This window comes from Lithobates pipiens, unplaced genomic scaffold (genome assembly GCF_037356315.1).
Source record: "Lithobates pipiens isolate NorthernLeopardFrog02 unplaced genomic scaffold, aLitPip1_a1.2 Scaffold_23, whole genome shotgun sequence".
Lineage (NCBI taxonomy): Eukaryota > Metazoa > Chordata > Amphibia > Anura > Ranidae > Lithobates > Lithobates pipiens.
This window is the reverse complement of record NW_027507785.1, coordinates 83,653,682-83,677,204: the sequence shown is the minus strand read 5'-3', so window position 1 is coordinate 83,677,204 and position 23,523 is coordinate 83,653,682. Positions and strand designations below refer to the sequence as shown.

The window sequence follows — 23,523 nt, the reverse complement described above, 5'->3', positions numbered from 1 at the left end:
TGGCCGATCGGACATACTCCGATCATGTGTAGAGAATTTTGATCGGACCAAGTGCCACGCATGCTCAGATCAAATTCCTACATCAAAGCTATTGGCTACTAGCCTGAATGTAGTCCAATCGTAACTAAATTACGTCATCACGTTCTGAAAGATCGGATTTTTTCGCCAACTTTGTCCGACCGTGTGTATGCAACAGTTTCGGACAAGATCCGACGGACAAAATCCGATGGGCAAAATCCGACGGATTTGGTTGTGGAAATCTCCGACTGTATGTACAGGGGCTAAGTCTTTTCTATGCAAGATTGGAGGTAATGCTGGAGTTCGACTTTCAGGGTTTGGAGAAATGGGCTAAGCAAAAAAACATCTATGGCACGTAATCGTATGTAGCTGCCACTGCAGACAATTAAGAGAAATATGTATGTGATGTCATCCATAAAACAGTATTATTCAAATGAGTGTGTTATATTTTCTAGATGGATATATGGGTAGATAATTAGTGTTTGTGTAATTGTCAGTATTACCTTCATGGATTTCCCACTACAATTTAATGTATGCAGGGGTCACCGCAAATACATTTCTGCTGAAGTTGGCTGTAGTATTGAAGGGTGTTTACGAGAATAGCAAAACGTTGGGTCCTCTCCTCATCAAATATTAACCACCCCTCTTTTGGCCATCTAATTCTGGGGAGGCATGTAAAATATTGATTTATCTCTGCATAATGATTCAGTAAATTGCACTTTGTATTTGCAAGAATGTTGAAAGTGATCAATCAGAGGTCGACTATTAACACCAGGAACAGATGTGGTCTTAATTATTTCGCTTATTGATCCAGGAACCAATACATATAAATCTTGTCAGCACTAACATACGGCTATGAGGCTCACACTCTGTGTTTTATCTTGTGTACAAGGCAGCTGGTAAACAATCTGCCATCGGGATATTAAGGTGAAAACGCAGTCTAGTCTATGCTGCATTAATTTTCGCTGCATGGAAAGTTCCAACTAGAGCAGAAAGTCATTAGTAAACACATGCTGGAGAAATACCTGCAAAGTCATGGAGGATGTTGGTTTCATGTTGTCAATGAAATACCACAGCGTCGGCCCTTTGAGACTATAAAGGTTTGTTCGCATCACTTGCATGGCTCAACACAGTCCCAACACAAGGACAAGACAAATAGCCTTATTTTCGATGGCAGCAGAGAATATTAATGCCTTACTATGGCGTATGAGGTATCGATGCCGCTCCAAGCGTGTTGGTGTCTTTAATAATCACCCTCCCCACTCGCAAGTTCAGGTGTAGGCTCTGCAAAGGTGTAGAAAATTGAAGAAAACAGCTGAACGGCCGCACTCTGAATAACACCTTTTATTAGTGGCAAAACCGTGTAGAAGATCCAAAAACTCTTACATCATGCTGATGAAAGGTACAGAAAGGCTAACGCGTTTAACATCAATATAGATGCTTAATCATACCTATAAAAAGGTGTTATTCGGACTGCGGCCGTTCAGCTGTTTTCTTAAATTTTTTACTATGGTGTATGAAGGGAAAAAAAAACGTTGCATTATATCACAGTTCATTTCAGCATCATGCATCCCAGAAGAGGTTGTCCATTCTGCACTGTATCATCAGTGGGTCGGCTGCAGAACCTAGATGAGACAGCACACCTGGTCAGATGCCAAAGTTATGAGAGTGCTCCCCTCGATGCTTAAGTGCAGAGCACCTCTGAAGGTGAAGGCAGAGTGTGCCGCATACAAAGAGGGTCACCAACTGTCAAGTAGTCTGAGGATCAAAGTATATAAGGCACCAGAAGGAGACTTGACCACGCAGCGATGACATTCTAGGTGAGCAGGTGAAGTCCTAACAGCAAGACAGGTGCCACTCTACTATGTACTGGTGGATCTTGACTGGTAAGTGGAGCAGGAAGTGGAGTAAGAAGTCAGAACCAGGGTCCTACACAGGAGATCAGGCAAAAGGAGCAGAAGCGTAGTCAAGCTGAGGTCATACACAGTAAGCAGGCAGAAGGTCGCCTGACCATGTTGAGTGTTGGCAAATATGCCAGTTCTTCTGTGGTTCATCCTCTGACAGCGCTGCTGATGACATCACAGAAGAAGATGAGGGTGTGGGACCAGAGGGGGAGTGACGATTCCTACAGAACTCTATTGGATTGCTGCAACTTGTTTGTTCGTAGACCTGAAAAAAATGGTATGAAGGGAGTGAAGTTCCCCTTTCTCAAAAATGTGCTTTTCACAGGATCACCAGCTTAACCTAAAGGGAAACAGCCAAGCAAAAACCATACTGATAGGAGGAGAGAGTGACAGTGGGATAAGTTCATCGTTCTGCTGTTTCTCCATTCATAGAGTGGAGGAAGACCAAGAACCATACATTTAATAACCTATGAATTATTACAGAGCTGCATTAATTTGTGTCTTTTATATTTGACATGCGTTCAGTTCCGACAATATTTGAAGTCTTATTTTTTTTTTTTTTTTTTATTAAAACCCTATTCCTTTTGGGATTAAAACACATAGGACTGTCCCACTAAAATAAGAATGTTGAAAAATAGTTTGTGGAATATATTGCCCTTATTGCATTACTGCAGTGAAAGATATGAATTTGGGACATCCATTATTTGCCTTCATTCATCACATGTAAGGTGTAGAACCAGACACATCTCTTAACTGTTTGTTATTTTCATTTTGCCTCTAAATGTCACCATGAAAGACTAATGTCACCATTGCACACAATATTTTCTTACCTATGAATAATGCCGCGTGTTAAACGTCTTCACAGGCTTTCTTCATCTCTCTAACGGTATGATTTAGGACTGTATTATGCCGTAAAACCTTCAGTGTTCTTTGTTGGGCTTCGATTTACTAAATCAGTTTTGTTTTGAGCAGAAATTGGTGGTGGCGGAAATTTGTAACTTTCTGCCCTCAGTAATACAATTCATAGATCACCTAAGACAAAAGCAAAATGTTCAATGGATCATATACTGTACTTGGAAGTTTGCTGTGTAAGGGTGTGGATGAGTGGTGGTGTAACACCCACTTTTGGCACCAAATCCGTTGCCCCTTTCTGTCACTTAGGGCCCATTTACACCAGCAGCATGCGCCATACTCTGTATAACTCACGGCCCCAGTGTGTGCTGTGACGGGTCAGTGCCAATTGCTAGAACTCATTACCCTTTCTTCATTGAGATGTCGCAAAATGACTGTAGTGCTTTGCTATACGATGTAGTGTATAGCAGCATGGCATACAAATGCAGCAGTCCCATACTTTTTCGGCATTATGGTGTAAATTGAACTAGTAGGACATAAGGCAAATAATAAGGCCTTGTTGGGTCTGCATTGGTCCAGTGCAATCTAATGCATATGCTAAGAATAGCTCCTAATGCCCCGTTCACACGAGCGGATTTTGGATGGTTTTTCCGACGGATTTCCACTCAAGCTTGCATACACGTTTTCACAGAAAAGTTCTTGGAACTTTCAACCGTCAAGAATGCGGTGATGTACAACACTAGAAAATTAAGTTCAATGCTTCTGAGCATGCGTCAAATTGTTTCCGAGCATGCGTAGGAATTTTGTGCGTCGGAATTTGTACAGACGTTTGCAACTTTTTCCGACCGAAAAATTGAGAACATGCGCTCAATCTTTTGCTGGTGGGAATTCCGATGGAGCATACACAGGATTCCATTTTCCGACCAAAATCTCTTAGCGGACTTTTGTTGGCGGAATTTCCGATCGTGTGTACAGGGCATTAGGGTCCATGCACTGGCTTAAAAGAATGGTGCTTCTAGAGGAGTTTTGCCTGTAGAAGCAGCTAATGTTATCCTACATAAGTTGTACCTGTTTATCTGAGTCTTCTCAACTCTACACTTGTTCAAAGTCCAAAATGTATAAAGCAGAGGAAGGAAGCTGCAGACAGAAATTACACCTAGTGCTCCAGATTGAGACAAGAACATGCTATGGAGGGATATGCTTTATTTATATTTCCTGCCTGGTGTTTACAACCACTTTAAAGTATACCTGAACTCCAAAGAGGAGATTTCCCATGTTATAGGGAACATCTAAGTGTGCTCTAGGAGTACACTGAAAAGTTTACATTTAGGGGCTGGGTTCACACTTATGCGACTTGGGGGCGGGTTTCCGCATCCAATTCAAGCCAATGCAAGCTCTGACACATGGGTTCTGGGGTGGGGGGCAGTTGCAGTCTCCCTGTCAGAACACAATAGCTCAGTGGGGTGGGTGATTGCTGTACTAACATCGGATAAGTTAATACAGCCAGATCCTTTCGCGCTCTTCAGTTATTTTTCGTTCAGCCCACTGGTTCGTTTATACCTAGCAGAAATGTAAAAAACCTTTAGCCTTTAGAACCACTTTAAAGGATAAGTTCACCTTTTGAAACATGTTCTATTTTCCAGCAGCTGCAGCCTCTGCAACGCCCCCAGTGGCAGCAGGCGGCATCTTCTCCGGGCACCCGCTATCACTGTTTAAAAAGAATGTGGACATGCGGGGTTCCGACAGCCCAGCCACAACAATAATTTACAGTCCCCTGTGAATGGGAAACTACAAGTCCCAACAGCCTTTGCAGCTGTCAGCTTGTAGTTTCAATGAACCACCATGGCGCTGTTGAGCAATCTGGTAGTTCATTCATTCTTCCTGTCATTGTGTATCTGTCTGCCTGTAGTAGGTACGAACAGACAGATACACTGAGAAGTCTCACTGGCCGAAGTCGCGTGTCACTTCCGCACATGCATGCGAAAGCCGTCGGTCACGACACGGGCCCTTCAGAAATGGCATGATCATGACCTTTCTTCAGTGCGCATGCGCTGATGACGTCAGTGCAAGTATATATGGTAAATATCTCCTAAACCGTGAAGGTTTAGAAGATATTTCCAGTACCTACAGGTAAGCCTTATTATAGGCTTACCTGTAGGGAAAAGTGGTGTGTGTAAGGGTTTACAACCACTTTAAATATAATGGAGAAAGATTAACAAATCAAATGGATTATAATTTGATGACCATTTCCATGCTGCTGAATCAGCAAGAAAAAGTTCTCTCTTCCACAATACGGACCATTGCTGCATGTTGAATATTTCTGAGTAATGCATTCCAGTCTTTGTTTCATGGCAGGACTCCATAATCGCTCATGTTCCAACCTGTGCTCAGAACCTGTCTGTCTCCATATTGTGCTGCGAGTAAGACGCCTCCCTTTGATTACAGTGTAGTGCACAGCAAATCACAATGCATGCCGTTGACAGATATTTTTATGAATCGTTTCAATCACAGTGACAGCCCCTGTTTGTTAGAAAATGAAAAGGTTGTCGGACTGCAGTGAAGCAAAATGAAAACACTCCGAGAGTGGGTTGTATGTAGATTAATCTGAAGTAGGGATTTTTGGTAAATACGGACAATGCAGGAAAAAAAGAACTGTTGGATTGATGTAGTCAGTTGATTTACCCCACTAATTTTCCACTGGCACAGTAAGAGAACAGTAGTCTATTAATGCTTATGAGTAATCTAAATGTAACTATGCATAAACTAAATATGTGTGTATATATGTGTGTGTGTGTGTGTGTATATATATATATATATATATATATATATATATATATATATATATATATATATATATATATATATATATATATATATATATATATATATATATAATATATGTATATATGTCGGTGACTCTGGTCCCACCCATCCTGGAGTCTCACAGGGGTGTTCCCACACATGTTGACATTTTGATGAATGGCCCTTTGTGTATAAAATTACGTAAAATCCATCATTGGTTCAAAAGTAGGCCATATTTATCAAGTGGGTAAATATTGTGATTGCGTTTTGATATTTCCTTGATCCAAATTAAAAGGTTTCACAAAAATGCTTCTAAATAAAATGATTAGACACCCGGTATTCGTTTTTTTTTTTTTTTTTCCATGGTACTTGCTAAAGAATGTGCAAATGTAACACTTCTAGGTATTTATTACTTCTTAGACAAATTATAGCACTCACCCTGACATTGCCTTTTCCTTCCTTTTTTTTTGATCGTGTGTGGGCTCCATCTGACTTTTTCCGTCGGAATTTCCGACACACAAAGTTTCAGAGCTGGATTTAAAATTTTCCGACAACAAAATCCGATCATTTAAATTCCGATCGTGTGTGGACAATTCAGACAGGTAAAGTGCCACGCATGCTCAGAATAAATTACGAGACGAAAGCTATTGACTACTGGCCTGTTTATAGTCTCGTCGTACGTGTTTTACGTCACCGCGTTCAGAACGATCAGATTTTCCGACACCATTGTGCGACCATGTGTATGCTAGACAAGTTTGGGCCAAAATCCGTCTGAAAAAAATCAGACAGATTTTGTTGTCAGAAAGTCCGACTGTGTGTACAGTGCGTTAGAAGGATGGTGCTATCCTTTTTCAGGCAACATTCAGGCTTATGGTTTGCTTCCCATGTTAGTCCCTCTGATGCCTCTCGCTCTGTGATCAGTCATTGTAAAAATCCATCACACTCACTTATGCCACGTACACACCGGCCAAAATCAGCCGTACTGTAGAAACCATCTGATATTCAGCCCATGTGTACAGCTGTCTTATGACCAGCTTCTGTTGAACAAACATCCAACCGGAATCCGATCACCACTGGCAGCCAATGGCTGCGAGCACTGACCAGTATGTTCCGGTGGGAGGACAGTTCCCCCATTAGAACACAATACAGTGTAGGAAATCGATGTACTAACATCTCTTGTATTAGTACAGCAATCTCTAAAAAAAAAAATCATTCAGCTCGCTGGTTTGAACGAAAAAAAAAAACTGATAGTGTGTACCAGGCTTTAGCTAAGGGCAGCTGCTTTTTCACCCTTTGATCACTCAGAGATGAAGTCAATCACACTCTCACAGCTCAGGATCTCCTCCTTCATTCTTTGATCCGTCGGTGTAAAAATCCAACACACACCGCTCAGACCCTCTGTTTCCTCACCCTGTGATTATCCATTGTACAGATCCATATCACACTCACACTGATCAGAACCTCAGTCTGTAATCAGCCAGTAAAAAAATGAATTTAGCCATTGCTGGCTCGCCCTGTGAACTTGCCAGAACATTACATTTAGCAGGTTGATCAGTAAACATGGGAAGATTAAAGCTGGTCATATATCTGATGAACTGGCCGAAGTTTGCTCAGTGTGTGGCCCTGTTGGACCCTTCCTGCTCAACTGAAAAATCTTGGATGGAAAATTGTCAGCTAAACAATGTCTGCTAACGTCCAATCGGATGCAGGCATTGTTTGGGTATTTTGACAGCTGCTTTTGCCAACTGTCAGAATACAATGGCTCCAATGGGGGATTTGTCCATCCACTCTATATAGTGTTATAGAAAAACAAATCTGAATGTGTATGGCCAACTTCCTCCCTTTAGTACATATGGGGTATCGTGTCAGATTATAGGGTTGATTTACTAAAACTGGAGAGTGCAAAATCTGATGCAGCTCTGTGTAGAAATTGGCCTCCATTTTTTATTTTTTTTTGGCAAAGCTTAAAGTGGATGTAAAGCCACTCTCATCCTTTCTAAACTACTGCCACAGTGGTTATCTTTAAGGATATACATGCCTTCTGCATGTATCCTTACCTGTCAAATGTCTCCCCTCTGTCTGTTATGAGGCCTGAAAATCTGCAGATTTTGTGGGTGGGTCTGTTTTCCAGGGCTCAGTGGGTGGAGTTGTGATGTCGGTAGATTCCCCGCCCACCTCTACACTCCCCTTATCGACATGCATTTTCTCCTGTGTATTTCTTACACTGAACTTCTACTATGATCACTAACATCCAATCAAAACCCAGAAAAGTCACCACATGACTTTAGCATGCCCAATCATGCTGAGGTGTGGAGCAGCCAATCCTGGGAGAGCTGGAGAAGAAAGGAGGAGGGGATCTTAAGTACACTTATTGCCTGTCTCAGGCTTGCACGTGAGATATGTAAATCACCTGTCACTCACAGCAAGGGGGAGAAATTGACTTCTATTTCTCTGTCTGTCTGTTTTTATCTCGCTGAAAAAGATAAGAGGACTGCTCAGAGCTGGATTAAGTTGTGGCAAGACTGGGCATAGATGACATGAGATCCTATACTGTACAAGGTGCAAGCCTTAATTAAAAATATTTTTTTTCGGAATTACATCCACTTTAATTGCAGAAGCTGAAGTTAGAAGCTGATTGGCTACCATATACAGTTGCGGTAGATTTTGAACTCTCCAGTTTTAGTAAATCAACCTATGTGTGTACTTGGTGTTGCAGATTGAAGTGAAATGCCTGCACTGAATGCTACAAATCAATATGAGGGTGCTAAGAACACATTTTGTAGCTGATAGGATATTGTTGGTATAGACCAGAGTTGGTTGGAACGACATTTATGGCAATGGCTGCCTGGGAAGGATGTAATCTGTTATCAGTTTTTTTTTTTTTTCCTTTTTATGGTGCAGGCCCAAAACTTTATGGAATGTCCCCCCACCAAATAAATAAATAAATAAATAAACACATATTGTGGCATAGTTTACCAGCATTTTACATAGTAGGTAGTAGTAGATGTCAGTATTACATTGTAAATCCCTGTATGTTGCGGCCGTTCAGGTGCTTATCTAATATTTTCTTGAAACTATCGATGCTCCCCGCTGAGACCACCGCCTTTGGAAGGGAATTCCACATCCTTGCCACTCTTACATTAAAAAAACCATCTACGTAGTTTAAGGTTAATTTCAGTTGGATACTTTTGTGTCTTTCTCTGGAACATGTCTTGAATTTTTTTTTTTTTCACTTTAAAGCAGGAGTCCGCGTTTTTTTTTTAAAGCCAGCAGCTACAAATACTGCAGCTGCTGACTTTTAAAATAGTGACACTTACCTGTCCAGCGCGCCCGCGATGTCGGCACCCGAAGCCAATCTCTCGATCGTCTCTCGGGTGCTGCCGCCATCTTGGGTATGGGAATCAGGAAGTGGAGCCTTTCGGCTTAATTTCCCAGTTCCCTACTGCGCATGCGCGAGTCACGCTGCGCAATGAGGATGGACCCGCTGCCTCTGGGATCTTTGTGTTTCCCAGCAGGCAGCGGGGGACTTTCGGAAAGGGGCGTAATCTACGCTCCTTTCCGCAGAGAGCCATCCCGGAAGTGGGTGCAGATACCTGTACTGTACAGGTACCTGCACCCCCCTCCCCCCTGAAAGGTGCCAATTGTGGCGCCAGAGGGGGGGAGGATTCCAATGAACGGAAGGTCAACTTTAGGGTGGACCTCCGCTTTAACAAGAAAGCTGGGGGTGTCCTACAGCAGCCAGATAGAATTGATCCTTTTCTTTTGTCTTAGCACAGATCAGAATTAAAAGTCAAAGCTTGTGTGGTTGCTGATGCCAACCCCAGAATCTCACACCAAGATACCAAGTTTATTTTCCCACCACTGTTTTTGTTAAAGATGAAGCATGAAATGGTTTTATGGAGCAGACTGTCAGGAATAAATACCTATTTGTCTGATGAGAGTGTTAAGTATCAGTCCTTCGTGGACAATTAGTAAAGGTGAAGTAGGTGCCCTTTGTGTCAAAAAACAGACAGTTAGAAGTCTTTTTCTGTCTAAGAACACACCTCACCCATACATAGGACTTCAAAGTAGCAACACTGTCTGAAAACACCAAAACAGAGGAGAGGACGCACCAGTCTTGTGCATTACCTTTTTATTTCAGAAATAAAACAGATGTGTACTCACAAACAGCATGTGATATCAAGCGCATCAATACTCACAGTGCCCCGCATCGCCTGGTGCCCTGCACAAATACCAGCATGGGGAAGACACTTCAAATGCACAAACAACAATAGAAATTGTGGCGCAAGCAAATGCTAATGCACCATCCACATGAGTAAGCTTCTACCCCTTAGATAAATGTGAAGATACGCTGTAGCATAGATAGTTCATAAAATGTTCATAAGAAGTCTATGAAAATACCATAAGAAGGGTGATGTACTACAGTAAGCAGCTCCACCAGAGACGGGAACAAATCTCTGAAATTGCAAAAGAGGAACACAAAGGGGCACCTTCTAAGTGCAGCATCAATAGATTTATTACGATTAAAAAGCCAAATGCCAACTCACAAAAATAAGAAAATCAAAAAGCTTATCTGCAGCCATGTCACATTAGATGGAAGTCGTCCACCAGAAGAGCCACTTGTGACAGCAAACAGCGTGTTGTCAGTGAGGAAACCAAGGCCAATGTTCCAGGAAGTGAGAAGAGCCACTGTGGGACACAAGGCAGGATGTGTGTCAAGGCTGTCCTCAGCTCTTCCTTCTCTGAGCTGGCCGCTCAGCTGTCGGCTAAATGCCAGCTCCTATCTCTCCACAGTTACTCACCTGTTGATGATATCCTGCTCGTCAGTCCTGCCTACTTAAGCCGTCCAGTCCAGAGGAGCTCTGCCTTCGCCTTGGTCACATCACAGAAACTATCTCCTGCGTTCCTGTTCAAGACTTGCTTTGCTGACATCCCTTCTGCTCCAGATCCTGCTTGCTGTTACACTACATTGATCCCTCACGTTTGGCTTGTCTGGCTATCCGTTCCAGTTGCTGAACTTTGGCTAAGTTTGTTCTTTTTACTTTTATTATTAAACAAGTGTGCTTTAACTGCACTTCTGTCTCGGCCTGATATAATGGTTTCTGGCAATGTGATGTCTCACCTGGGGGGGTGGCTGGTTGCTATGGAAACGTGTTTTGGAAACTCCTGTTGGCTCCTTTCTCAAACTATTTTTCTGATGGACTGCTTCCATCCAATGTGGCATGGCTGCAGATGAGCTCTTTGATTTTATATTAGTTTGTATTTGGCTTTTTAATTGTAAAAAAAAAATATTGATGATGCGCCCTCCCCCCCCGTGTTTTCCTGGTGTTCCTCTTTTGTAAAGACACTGAAAATGGGTGACGTGTTTCGAGGGTAGATACCCTTTTTTTTCAGAGCCTCATTTGGCTCCTCTGACCCTTTCAGGATACAGTAATGACACATGGGGTCGGGGACATGCCAGGTCAGATTTGACAGAGGTTGCACACAGGGTTTGAACGTCTGTATTCACAGCTTTCTGTTATGTAGAGAAATTCTTTCGATTTTTATTTTTTTAGATTTAGTAAGAAATCCATTACACAATGTGCGTTTCCATCAATAGAACATCATCTTCTTAAAAAAATAAAGAAAAGACCTAGCAGCAAATTGATCTTTTTCTTTCTTGCGTTGAACAATTGTCAAACAGAATTTTGACTGAGATGAGAGATTTGATCAATCATTCTGTAGTTTATCTCTGCGTTTATGGCCCCAACATAAGTGTGCATTCGATTTGGATTGTCATTGCTCATTGTTGGAACATTGCTTCAGTAGCCGCTGAGCAAGAAAGTTTTGTTATTCTGCATGCATTAAGGTAACCGTTCTATAAATCTGGGCACACTAATAAATAACACCTGCACAGTAGCAACACTTTTTTTTTTTTACAAGGACTCTTTCTCCTTGGGGGGCATGGCCGTCACGTATAATTTCCAGGGGATGGCAGCTGTTACATTTCATAGGGAGGGACGTGGACATTGTTATCAAACACTGAAGGCAAGTCTGTTGCTATCCAGGTGCTGCTAAAAAGTCCTCATTCAACACCGGAGCTGCTGGCAGCCCCGCTCCATACCTAATGAAAGAGTAACCCCAGCCGCCTGGGATCCCAATGAAACCACTTATGTTGGGGAATAAAAGAATTCCAGGTGTTGAGGCTCTTTAAGGAACGTTCTCGAATTCATCTTACACTGGCTATGGCAAATGGTCAGTCGTGCAATAAAAAGTATTTATAGAGCCCTGCAGAAATTGGGAAAATAAGGGGAAATCGCACCTAATTTCTAAGTGTTGCTTTCCTCAATGTACACAGGGAACCTTCTCTTTGCCACATGTGAGCCGTACCATTCATCAGCCACGAAGACAGATAGTCCATGCCCTGGCTTCCTGGAATTCACGCAAGGGCAGGGGGATATTTTACAGCCTGTCATTTTCAATAACAGATCTGGCTACTCTAATAAGGTGCTCTCCTTGGACTATTAAAGTGGAACTTTAGTCAGAAAATGAAGGCTGGCCCCTTTTGCAGGTATAGCAAAACATTAAAAAATAAGTGCCTAGACCAGCCTTTCCCAGCCTTTTCAACACAGAGGAACCCTTGAAATAGTTCTCTGGTCTCAGGGAACCTCTGCTAAAAATTAGAAATAGTTACATAGGTTGAATAAAGACACCAGTCCATCCAGCTCAACCTGAGTGAGTGTCTAAAATTGCCCCTATCCCTGTACATTGCACACTCACATTGGTCCCTACCCTCAAGGAGCCCACAATCCAAGGTCCCCATTCATATACCAGGGACAATTTTGGACAGAAGCCAATTAACCTACCTGCATGTCTTTGGAGTGTGGGAGGAAACCGGAGGAAACCCAGACAGGCACAGAGAGAACATGCAAACTCCAGGCACGTAGTGCCGTGGTTAGGATTCGACCCAGCAACCCTTTTTACTGCTAGGGAAGAGTGCTACCCACTACACCACTGTGCCGCCTGTCTACAACTCATGATACATTAGTGTGATGTTCAGTGGGAAGAATGGTCCTTACACTTGTGGTCATTGGGAAGAATTACCGCCTTACAGATAGCTAAAAAGATCAATGGTGTCAGTGGGAACTTATCTGAGAGGCAGAAATTGCCCAATGCTGTAGGAACCCCTAGCAACCTCTGGAGGAACCCTGGTTGAGAATAACTGGCCTATACTGTTTAAAATGCAGCAATGAATTGTCTCATGCTGCTCTGCACATGCTCAGTTGCTCTCTATTTTTAGGCACTGTGCTAAATTTTTAGAGGCCAATCTGTTGACATCCTAATGATTTACTGCTGTTTGGGGGTTCTGGGCTTCAGTAAAATGGCAGCCTCCAGCAAGGAGAAATGCCAGAGGCAATTTGCAGCACATAAACATGTTAAAAATTACATTATCAATGTGGAATTTGAGTTTCTTGCTAAAGAACATTTTTAATTTTTTTTGATTTTTAATCAAGTCGTTATGGTTAAAGTGGTTGTAAAACCCCCAAAAAAAACCTGCAAGATAAAGAGCTAGTATGCATAGCATAGTCCTCGTTCACCACTCCGGTGGCCAACATCGCTCCCGGGGGTTACTTCTGGGTATTGCGGCTCTGGCGCTGTGATTGGCTGGAGCCACTATGACGTCACTCCCACACATTCGCCGCTGGTAACGCCAAAGTCTGAAGCAACGGCACATACGTGCTATTGCTTGAGTTTGCTTAAAGTGGTTGTAAACCCTTACAAACCACTTTGACCTACAGGTAAGTCTAGATTAAGGCTTACCTGTAGGTCCAAGAAATATCTCCTAAACCTATACGGTTTAGGAGATATTTACCCGAAGACAGCCATCGCTGTCTACGGCGCATGCGCCGCAGACAGAGGCGCACTGGGCAGGCCGCAGATTGCGTCGATATGCCGTGAGTGTTGGCTCCCACGCGCACGCGCAGGAGTGACGTCATCGCGGCTCCGGCCAGTCACAGCGCCGGAGCCGCAATACCCAGAAGTCGCTCCGGGATACATGGCAGCGGGCGAAGAGGAAGACGGAGGACCGCTTCGGGGCTTCGTTCTCAAGTAAGTTATTCATAATGAGCTAGTATGCTATGCATACTAGCTCATTATGCCTTTGCCTTTCAGGGTGTGTTTTTTATTTTTTTATTTTTTTCCCTTTACTTTTTCTTTAAGTGTGCATGTGCCAATGACGTCGGCAAATACAAGGAATATTTTCTAAACCTGCTTCCTGGGTAGCTACAGGTAAGCCTAATTATAGGTTTGCTTGTAGTAAAAAGTGGTTGTAAAGGGTTTACAACCACGTTAAAGTTCTAATTTTAAGGAAAGGAGAGACATACCTTTGTACTGTAGACTTGCCTATTGGTTATGGTGTAACTCACAGCTAAATACACATATGAAATACATGTTTTTCTACAAGGAGCTGTGGAGAAATGGATTGGCTTATTAAGGAATCTTTGAAAAACTGATTCTGATGGCTTACTAGCCTAACCATGAGAGTGGTACCCTATTTCCCCGAAAATGAGACCTAGCGTGATTGTCAGTGATGGCTGCAATATAAGCCCTACCCCCCAAATAAGCCCTAGTTAAAATCCTTGTAGGTCTTATTTTCAGGGTAGGGCTTATTTTCGGGGAAACAGAGTAGTGCTTATTTGAGGGGTAGGGCTGATATTGCAGCCATCACCGACAATCACGCTAGATCTTATTTTCGGGGAAACAGGGTAGACAAATTTGGTGAGTTTCCACCTGATGGGAGTGGGTCTAAAGCGACACTTATGGTGGTGGATACTGGGGATATCAACACATTTTTCTCATGGTTTAACCACTTCCTTACTGGGCACTTAACCCCCCCTCCTGTCCAGACCAATTTTCAGCATTCAGCGCTGACCTACTTTGAATGACAATTGGTGGTATTTAATCACCGCTGGGGTTTTTATTTTTTGTTAAACAAAAAAAGATGGGAAAAAAAAACATGTTTCATAGTTTGTCTTTGAAAACAGTTCATTTTGTTTCCTTCATTGATATGCGCTGATGGGCACTGATAGGCTGCACTGATAGGCACAGATAAGATGGCACTGATGGGGAGAGATAAGGAGGTACTGATGGGTACAGATAAGGCGGCACTGATGGGCACGGATAAGATTGCAGTGATGGGTGGCACTGCTAGGTGGCACCGATGGGCACTGGTAAGTGACACTGATGGGCACAGGTAAGATGGCACTGATGGGCACAGGTAAGATGGCACTGATGGGCACTGGTAAGTGACACTGATGGGCACAGGTAAGATGGCACTGATGGGCACTGGTAGTTGACACTGATGGGTGGCACTGTGGGCACTGGTAGATGGCACTGGTGTGTACTGTTAGGTGGCACTGTTAGTTGGTACAGGTAGCAAAGATGAGCATGCGGCTGCTCTCCTTGATCGGGACCGATGACAGCCGCCGGTGATCGGCGATATCGCCCCGATCCTCCTCTTCTCAGGTCCCTCTTTGCTGCTCCTGGCCCCTCCCTCCTGTTTTTCGTGCCCCACAGCAAGGGGCTTACTATGGGGGCGCCCGAGCTAAGCTGCAGCTCTGTGTGTTCATTCAGACACAGAGCCACCATTTTGTCCCGCCCCCTCTCTCTCCTGATTGGCTAACTGAATTTAATTGACAGCCAGGGGGAGCCAATGGCAGCACCGTTGCTGTGTCTCTGCCAATCAGAAGGGAGAGTCTCGGCCGGCCGAGGGATTTGTGGACATTTCTGGACAGAGATGGGGCTCAGGTAAATATTAGGGGGTGCTGGGGCGGCTGCTGCACACAGTGCTATTTATCCTAATGCATAGAATGTATTAAGTTAAAAAACAGCACCTTAAGATAAAACTTCTGCGTTTAGAACCACATTAAGGTAAAAAAAAAAACATTCTGTAACTAATTTACAGAGATTGTCCATCTTCTGCAAGCAATGACAAGGACTTCTGTTGCAACTTACTACTTGCAAAATCTTTTTGTTGCAGTACTCTACTTTTGGGAGCAAAATAGTATCAGAGGTGACCAGCTTAATTTATGGACGCCTTCAGAACAATTCCTTAAATGTTAGCCTAGAACGGTGAAGTCACAGCAGACTTACCTGCCGGCTCAGACAAGTCACCGTCATCTTCACACTTCACCACCGTATTAACTTGTCTCACTGAATCCATAGGAGGTCAAAATCCTTCTCTCATTGGGAACAAAAGGCGGAATGTGCGCACACCTCCACCTCCGTCGTCTTGTTTCTGTTGGCACAACTTCCTTGTTTCAGCGCTGACATACCTCCTATAATGACAGGTTAGACGAGGGGCGTGAATACCTGAGACTCTGGAAAGGTGTTGAACTTTCCTCAACTTGTGAAATTACTGTCAGTGTGCTCTTATCAGAGCACCGTGCTGCAGGCAGGCACGTGCTCAGCGCTCAGTAGGTACTATGCCGAAAAGAATTCTACGTGATTGAGCATACAGCCGCTCCAGACGCTCACCGGTGAGTTTGCTGAAAGTCTATTTTTTGTGTTACTTATTATTTCTGGCATAAATCAGATCTTTTTGTTATTTCGGTCACTGGCTAAAGAGAATCTCTAGTGATTTTAAAGATTATTTTGCATAGAACAGGAAATGATGTGACTTGTTTGCTCTGTGTCTTCCATTCAGTTTCCCTTCACTTTCTGTTTTGTAGATACAACTAAAAAAAGAGAGAAAATCTATCCAAAATTAAATTATTATACAGGATTTATATAGTGCCAACAGTTTGCACAGTGCTTTACAATTTAAAGCTGGGTTCGCACTGCTGTGCGGAGCGGGGGTCCGGTTTGTCCCTGTTCTCCGTCTCGGGGCCAATCGGGTCCGGATTTTTTGGCTGGATTCAGACCTGAAAGGGACCAGAAGATGCACAGGACTGCGATGCATACTAGCTCATTATACCTTTGGTCTTCTAGGTTATGGTTTTTAATCTTCTTTTTTTTTTTGAGGTTTGAGGGCAGCACAGTGGTGTAGGGGTTAGCACTCTCACCTAGCAGTAGGAAGGGTCGCTGGTTCAAATCCCAACCACCACACTACCTGCCTGGAGTTTGCATGTTCTCCCTGTGCCTGCGTGGGTTTCCTCAGGGTACTCTGGTTTCCTCCCTCAATCCAAAGACATGCAGGTAGGTTAATTGGCCTCTGTAGGGACCAATGTGAGTGTTCAATGTACAGGGATAGGGACAATTGTAGACACTCACTCAGGTTGAACTGGATGGACTGGTGTCTTTATTCATCCAAACCGCTCCACAGCCGTCCCGCAGGGGTGTGATCCGGCTCCATTGAGAGCGGTCACAGTATCCTGACATGCGAATTGAATGCGGAGAAATTTGCATTAGTGTGAACCCAGCCTAAAGGGAGACAGTTCCAATACTATTAAATACAAGAGGGACAAGAGGGCCCTGCTCATAAGAGCTTACAATCGAATAGGGTGGGGCAAGTGGTACAAAAGGTTATAACTTGGGGGGGAGGGGGAATTACCTGATAGAAGTGATAAAAGTTCAGTTAGTTGGAGGAGTGATAGGCTTTACTGAGGAGATGAGTTTTCAGGGGTTGCCTAATGGCAGCCAGAGTAGGAGATGGCCGGACAGATTGAGGTAGAGAGTTCTAGAGAAGTGGTCATCAACCCTGTCCTCAGGGCCCACCATCACAGGTGATATCATTTGCTGCTCAGTGATTGCAGTATTGTAGTCCGCATCTCCCCAAGGTAATACATAAAACCTGGCCTGTTAGTGGGCCCTGAGGACAGGGTTGATGACAAGGGAGCAGAAGGTCTTGGGAGGAGCAGAGGGGACAGCTTGGGTGATAGAAATCCCATCTTAGACAGCTGTCCCCAGTGAGATATCACCCCTCTAATCCTGTTTTGGTGACAACACAAAAATTTTACGTATTTCCTTACCTTAGTTCTGGTGACAAATGGTGAGAGTGAAGCTTTCTAATGCAGGCACAGAAAGTAATAAAAATCTGACAGATTCTTCCCGTATTCAGAGCTGTATGATTTTGGTTGTAGATACACTTTAATAAGTGCTGTAACAGATGTGGGGACTGTTCACTAGACAACAAAGATAGCTGATAGCTATAGATGGCTAAGCTCCAAGGGGTGGAGCAAAACACATTGGGGGCGTGGCCTGGCTGAAGTCTGGGCTAAGGCTGCCATTTATTTAACTTAAAGTGATTGTAAAGGTAAACATTAAAAAAAATAAACATATCATATTTACCTCCACTGTGCAGCTTGTTTTGCACAAAGTGGCCCCGAACCTGCTCTTCTGGGGTCCCCCAGTGGCTCTTGAGGCTCCTGCCCACATCTGATAACCCCCTCGGAGTGGCGTTATTCTGCGCGGGGCGGTAGCGAGCCACTGAGCGCCCAATCTTGACTGGCTCGTCCAAGTAGACATGTCGTTCCTGGAAAGGGTGTGAATTTGGGCGGCAAGTTAAAATCGCAAAGGCTGAAGGCATCTGTGCCAGCTGCATCCGGAGGGTCAATCCCAAACTGGAAAATGAAAAGGGTGTCGATCATCCCCTAAATCCAGACCAGATCATTGGATTTGGTTGACAGCAGCGGGAGCCAATGGCTGTGCTGCTATCAATCTATCCAATCAAGAGCCAATAACCCTGGGCAGAGACACAGCATGTCCCCGTGGGTCAAGTTTGGGGGTTCAGGTAAGTAAAACGGGGGGGGGGGGGCGGTCATTGATGGGTGTTTTTTCACCTTAATGTATAGGATGCATTAAGGTGTAAGAACACAAAGGTTTACAACCCCTTTAATGCACGTGGGTCTGCTTCATGATGTGCGGCTTAGGAATTTTTTTTTTTTTTTTTTATGTTGCAGCTTAGAGCTAGGATGAGCTCCCTGTGTCTGCCTGCACTCACAGCGGTCTATTTGGACTTTACCTCTCCACTTGAGCGGCACCTACATTTTGTATTTTTGCCTCATTAGGATGGAATGCTTTTCAGGGGGCATTGGGCCACAGCAGTACGACCGCACACATTGCACGTGGTTGCAGAGGGGCCCCAGACACCTGAATGGTTTGTGTTCGTCAGTGATGGTACTGCCTGCCAAACATGACGCGGGGGGGGGGGGGGGTAATTTTTGATGAAAAGTAAAGTACAGAGACATTGAGTGGCAGCATACTCTCCTTTAGATGGGTGCCCAGGGGGCAGTAAAATAGTGTCTCAAGTGCCTGTCTTTGCAGCCCCCATGAATGAGCCCTTGTTCATGTATATAATATCAATGCTGAGCTCTGGCTTTAATTACCTCTAGTGTTTGAGTTACCTTTATGCTTTCCTTTGTGTTTGTTTTTTGCTGTGTTATTACATTTTACTGTTATTGTGTTCTTGCCTCAAGGCAAACATCCAATAAACCTATTTAGATCAACGTGAATTATCCTGTAAATGATTTTCTCTCACCAGTCATTTAGCATGGGTGTTGGCTACACTGTATATGTCAAAGAGATTGATCTGACAAAATGTATAGATTTTAATGTAAATATAGCATGGCAAACAAGTACATTTACTTATTGTATGTATGCGATTAACTTTTTTTGTGCATAGTACATTTTTTTTTACTATTTGTCCCTTTTCAAGACAATTTTGTGGTCAGCTTAGACTTGTAAGCACACATTAAACACAATAAAAAAATGTCCATGTGGCTTATCATATAATTTATTATTAATTTATCATTAGCATTGTGTCGTTGGCTGTATTTTCTATTTTCCACATGGCCACAAGGGGCAGAATAAACAGATTTGTATGTAAAATTTGGCATGACATGTAGGTAAAATGTAAGGGGTAAGATCCAAAAAGACTTTCAGATAAATGACTTGCATTGGAACTCACTGAAAATTCTACCAGTTCATATAGTTAGTTCTATATAGGAACCTTTAGCAGCTATCCTAACCTTTTTTTTATCGTCTTAAACTGACACTAAATATTATTAAATAAAATTGCTGCAGGCTATTCTATGCTCTATCATTGCTCTGTGTGTTGCAATAAACATATATCAAAAACTGTATGCATTTAATAAATGTAAGCAAAAGGAGGAGAGAGAAGCACCAAGCCAATCCTTTAACCACTTCAATACAGGGCATTTTCACCCCATCCTGCCCAGACCAATTTTTAGCTTCCAGTGCTGTAACATTTTGAATGACAATTGCGTGGTCATGCAACAGTGTACCCATATAAAATTTTTGATCATTTTCCCCCACAAATAGAGCTTTCTTTTGCTGGTATTTGATCACCTTTGCGGTCTTTATTTTTTGCGCGATAAACAAAAAAGAGGCAACTTTTTACTATAATAAATATCCCAATTTAAAACAAATTATTTAATCCTCAGTTTAGACCGATTTGTATTCTTCTACATATTTTTGGTAAAAAAAAAAATCGCAATAAGCGCATATTGATTGGGTTGCTCAAAAATTATAGCGCCTACAAAATGGGGGATAGATGAATGGCATTTTTATAATTTTCTTTTTTTTTTTTTTTTACTAGTAATGGCAGCGATCTGCAATTTTTATTGGGACTGCGATATTGCGGCGGACAAATTGGGCACTTGTGACACATTTTTGGGACCATTAACAAGTATACAGCGAACAGGGCTATAAAGATGCACTGATTACTGTATAAATGCCACTGACAGGGAAGGTGTTAACAGTAGGGGGCGATCAAGGGGTTAAATGTATTACCTAGGGAGTGATGCTAACTGTGGGGGGAGGGGACTGACTGGGTGAGGTGACTGATCGGTGTTCCTATATACAAGGAACACATGATCTGTCTCCTATCCCCTGACAGGATGTGGATCTGTGTGTTTTTAAACGCACAGATCCACGTCCCTGCTCTGTGACAAGAGGTGGATACTTGCTGCTCTGTGCAAAACCAACTGCACAAAGGAGGTAAGTATAACATGCTTATTTTTTTTAAATGTGAGACTTTACAATTGCTTTAAGGTTAGGCAGAGTCAATATTTTCAGCGTTGACCCTTCTTTTTCAAGACCTCTGCAACTTGCCCTGGCATGCTGTCAATCAACTTCTCGGCTACATCCTGACTGGTGGCAGGTCAGTGATAAACTGCACAGTTTCTCCATTGCTGAGAGTTCAGGAAGGTGGAGGTTTCCACTGCAGCCTGTATACACGCCCACATGTGTGATGCCAATATCATGTGACCTGGCTAGCTCTAAACAACAAGTAATTATTCTCTCCAGCATAAAAGACACAACTGAGCATGTTCAGGTTGGCTACTCTGCCTGTGTTAGCTGGATTAACCCAGATAGACAGTGCTTGAGGGGAGGATCTATGCATACAGGATAAAAACAGCCTTTTTACACAATGCTGAGGATTAACCCCTCTGGCGATTGACAGAATTTACCTTGGCACCTGTGCTTGCTAGTGCTCCTGGGAGATGTATGTCATTCTTTTGCAGGAGTCAGTGGGCAGCGCCAAGGGATATCATTGCGTTATTTGGAAACCAGAAGAAGTGAAACTGCTCTGAGGCTAAATGTGTTTTTTTTTTTATCTCGTATCTATAAACCATAACAGGGCGGGCACTTCCTCCTTCGCTGACCGTTGTTATGGCAACAATATAATCCTTTCCCTGCGCCCTGTGTAAATGGCGCACATGTGAGAACGGTGGGCGCATGCTGGGTCACCAACATCACCATATCGAGGAAGAGAATGCCAGTGGGCCTCACAAGCCCAAAGTAATTAATATAAAAAAATTGAATTAAGCAGCGATTTCTGTAATCGCATTTATTCCTAATGTTTAAACTGTTTAATAGAACGTAAACCATTAACAAATGAATAATAATAATCTTAGTGGAACTCCGCTTTAAGGCTTTAGAGAAGATCTGTAAAGAAGAGTGGACCAAAATCCCTCCTGAGATGTGTGCAAACCTGGCCACCAACTACAAGAAACATCTTACCTCTGCGCTTGCCAAAAATGGTTCCTCCACCAAGTAATAAGTCATGTTTTGCTTGGGGATCAAATACTTATTTTACTCACTGAACTGCAACTCAATTTATAACATTTGTTTTATGTGTTTTTTTTTTTTCTTGATTTTCGGTTGATACTCTGTCTCTATCATTTAAAATACACCTATGATATAAAAAATGATAGACCCTTCATTTCTTTGCAAGTGGGAAAACTTACAAAATCAAATGATTATTTTCCTCAATGTAGGTACAACTTTTTTTTTGGGGGGGGGGGGGGGGATTCCCATTCATTTCCTGTCCCATAGCCAAAAAGTGAGGAAATCCCTGCAAATTAAGGGAATGCTTTGAGGACCCCCAGGTCACCAGAACTAGTGTCCACATTAGATTTGCCCTCTAATATTTTTCCTGTGGACAACTGAAAATTTGGGGTTTTCTTTTACTTTCACTGATAAAAGACACACAGGACAAGTAGAGAGAGTGAATCTCCCTGATGAGTGCACAGACAGCAATACAAACCTATTAGATGTTTTAATCCAGCACTGCTCTATCCAAAACAAAAAAAAAATAGTTTTGCCTTTAGTTACATGTTAATCCCAAACTGCAAACAGCTGTTTCAGGCTTTTTGACCATCATTGTTGCAATGTATGGGAGAACCATAGTTCCTATGGAATAGGGCTTGGGACCCAAAGGAACAGTTAACCATAGTGAGAAAGGACTAATTTACATGGCCTATTTATTTATTTTTTCCAACTTTCTGCAATGGCTCCAACAACCCTAGCGGCAGGGGCGGACTGACCATTCGGGCCACTAGGGGGCCCCATCAGGGTTGCCAGCCTCAGTAAAACCAGGGACAGTATGTAAAAATCTGTGTTTTTTTTTACATCTGTCTCTGAAACGTGCCTTACCGACATCCTTTTGGTCTAAAAATCCAGAGATTATAGCTGCCCCACCTCTCCAGTACCTTCTCAGCCAATAGAAACATGTCTCTGTATACTGTGTGATTGTAAACTGTGTGTGTGTGTTTGTGTATACTGAGTGGCCCCATAATCTTTGATTGCCTCGAGGCCCCCTAATCTCCTATTGCCCGGGGGCCCCATGAGTTGTCAGTCCGCCCCTGCCTAGCGGTGTTGTTTCATTTTATCCCTGCAACTGGCATTGATGCAGGACAGCTTGCTCTAGAACAGGGGTCTCCAAACTTTTCAAGCAAAGGACCAGTCTACTGTCATTCAGACTTTAGGAGGGCCCCGTTGTGGCCATCAGGGGTAGAAAATGTTCCAGGCCCAGCACCAGTGAAAATAAATATGGCCTTAGGGCTGGTGGTCAGTAGAAGGAATAGTGACCCATTATTGGTATCCGTGGGGAAGGAATCCCCATTGTTGGTATCAGTGGGAAGAATAGTGTCCCATCGTTGGTATCAGTGGGAAGAATAGTGTCCCATCGTTGGTATCAGTGGGAAGAATAGTGTCCCATTGTTGGTATCAGTGGGAAGAATAGTGTCCCATTGTTGGTATCAGTGGGAAGAATAGTGTCCCATCGTTGGTATCAGTGGGAAGAATAGTGTCCCATCGTTGGTATCAGTGGGAAGAATAGTGTCCCATCGTTGGTATCAGTGGGAAGAATAGTGTCCCATCGTTGGTATCAGTGGGAAGAATAGTGTCCCCATCGTTGGTATCAGTGGGAAGAATAGTGTCCCCATCGTTGGTATCAGTAGGAAGAATAGTGTCCCATCATTGGTATCAGTAGGAAGAATAGTGTCCCCATCGTTGGTATCAGTAGGAAGAATAGTGTCCCATCGTTGGTATCAGTAGGAAGAATAGTGTCCCATCATTGGTATCAGTAGGAAGAATAGTGTCCCATCATTGGTATCAGTAGGAAGAATAGTGTCCCATCGTTGGTATCAGTGGGAGGAACAATGTCACATTGCTGGTGTCAGTGGGAGATATAGTCTCCCAAGGGCCAGATAAAGGCTAGCAA

The 23,523-nt window shown here is 43.2% G+C and overlaps 1 protein-coding gene and 1 long non-coding RNA gene across 12 annotated transcripts in view; one reads left to right on the top strand and one right to left on the bottom strand.

Annotated features, from left to right (window-relative positions):
* The window catches only part of LOC143927698 (uncharacterized), an 82,969-nt gene extending 67,025 nt beyond the window's left edge, over positions 1-15,944 (bottom strand). For both annotated transcript variants that reach the window (XR_013262307.1, XR_013262306.1), the window contains exon 1: positions 15,708-15,944. This is a non-coding gene — a long non-coding RNA (uncharacterized LOC143927698). The remainder of the gene's footprint in view (positions 1-15,707) is intronic.
* The window catches only part of MAGI1 (membrane associated guanylate kinase, WW and PDZ domain containing 1), a 708,238-nt gene that overhangs the window by 256,769 nt on the left and 427,946 nt on the right, over positions 1-23,523 (top strand). The window contains exon 1 of one of the 10 annotated variants that reach the window (XM_077451964.1): positions 15,956-16,093. The exons of the other annotated variants lie outside the window; for them this stretch is intronic. The gene's annotated coding sequence lies outside the window, so the exon portion shown is untranslated. Of the gene's footprint in view, positions 1-15,955; positions 16,094-23,523 lie in introns of those variants that run through there. 10 annotated transcript variants of the gene reach the window in all.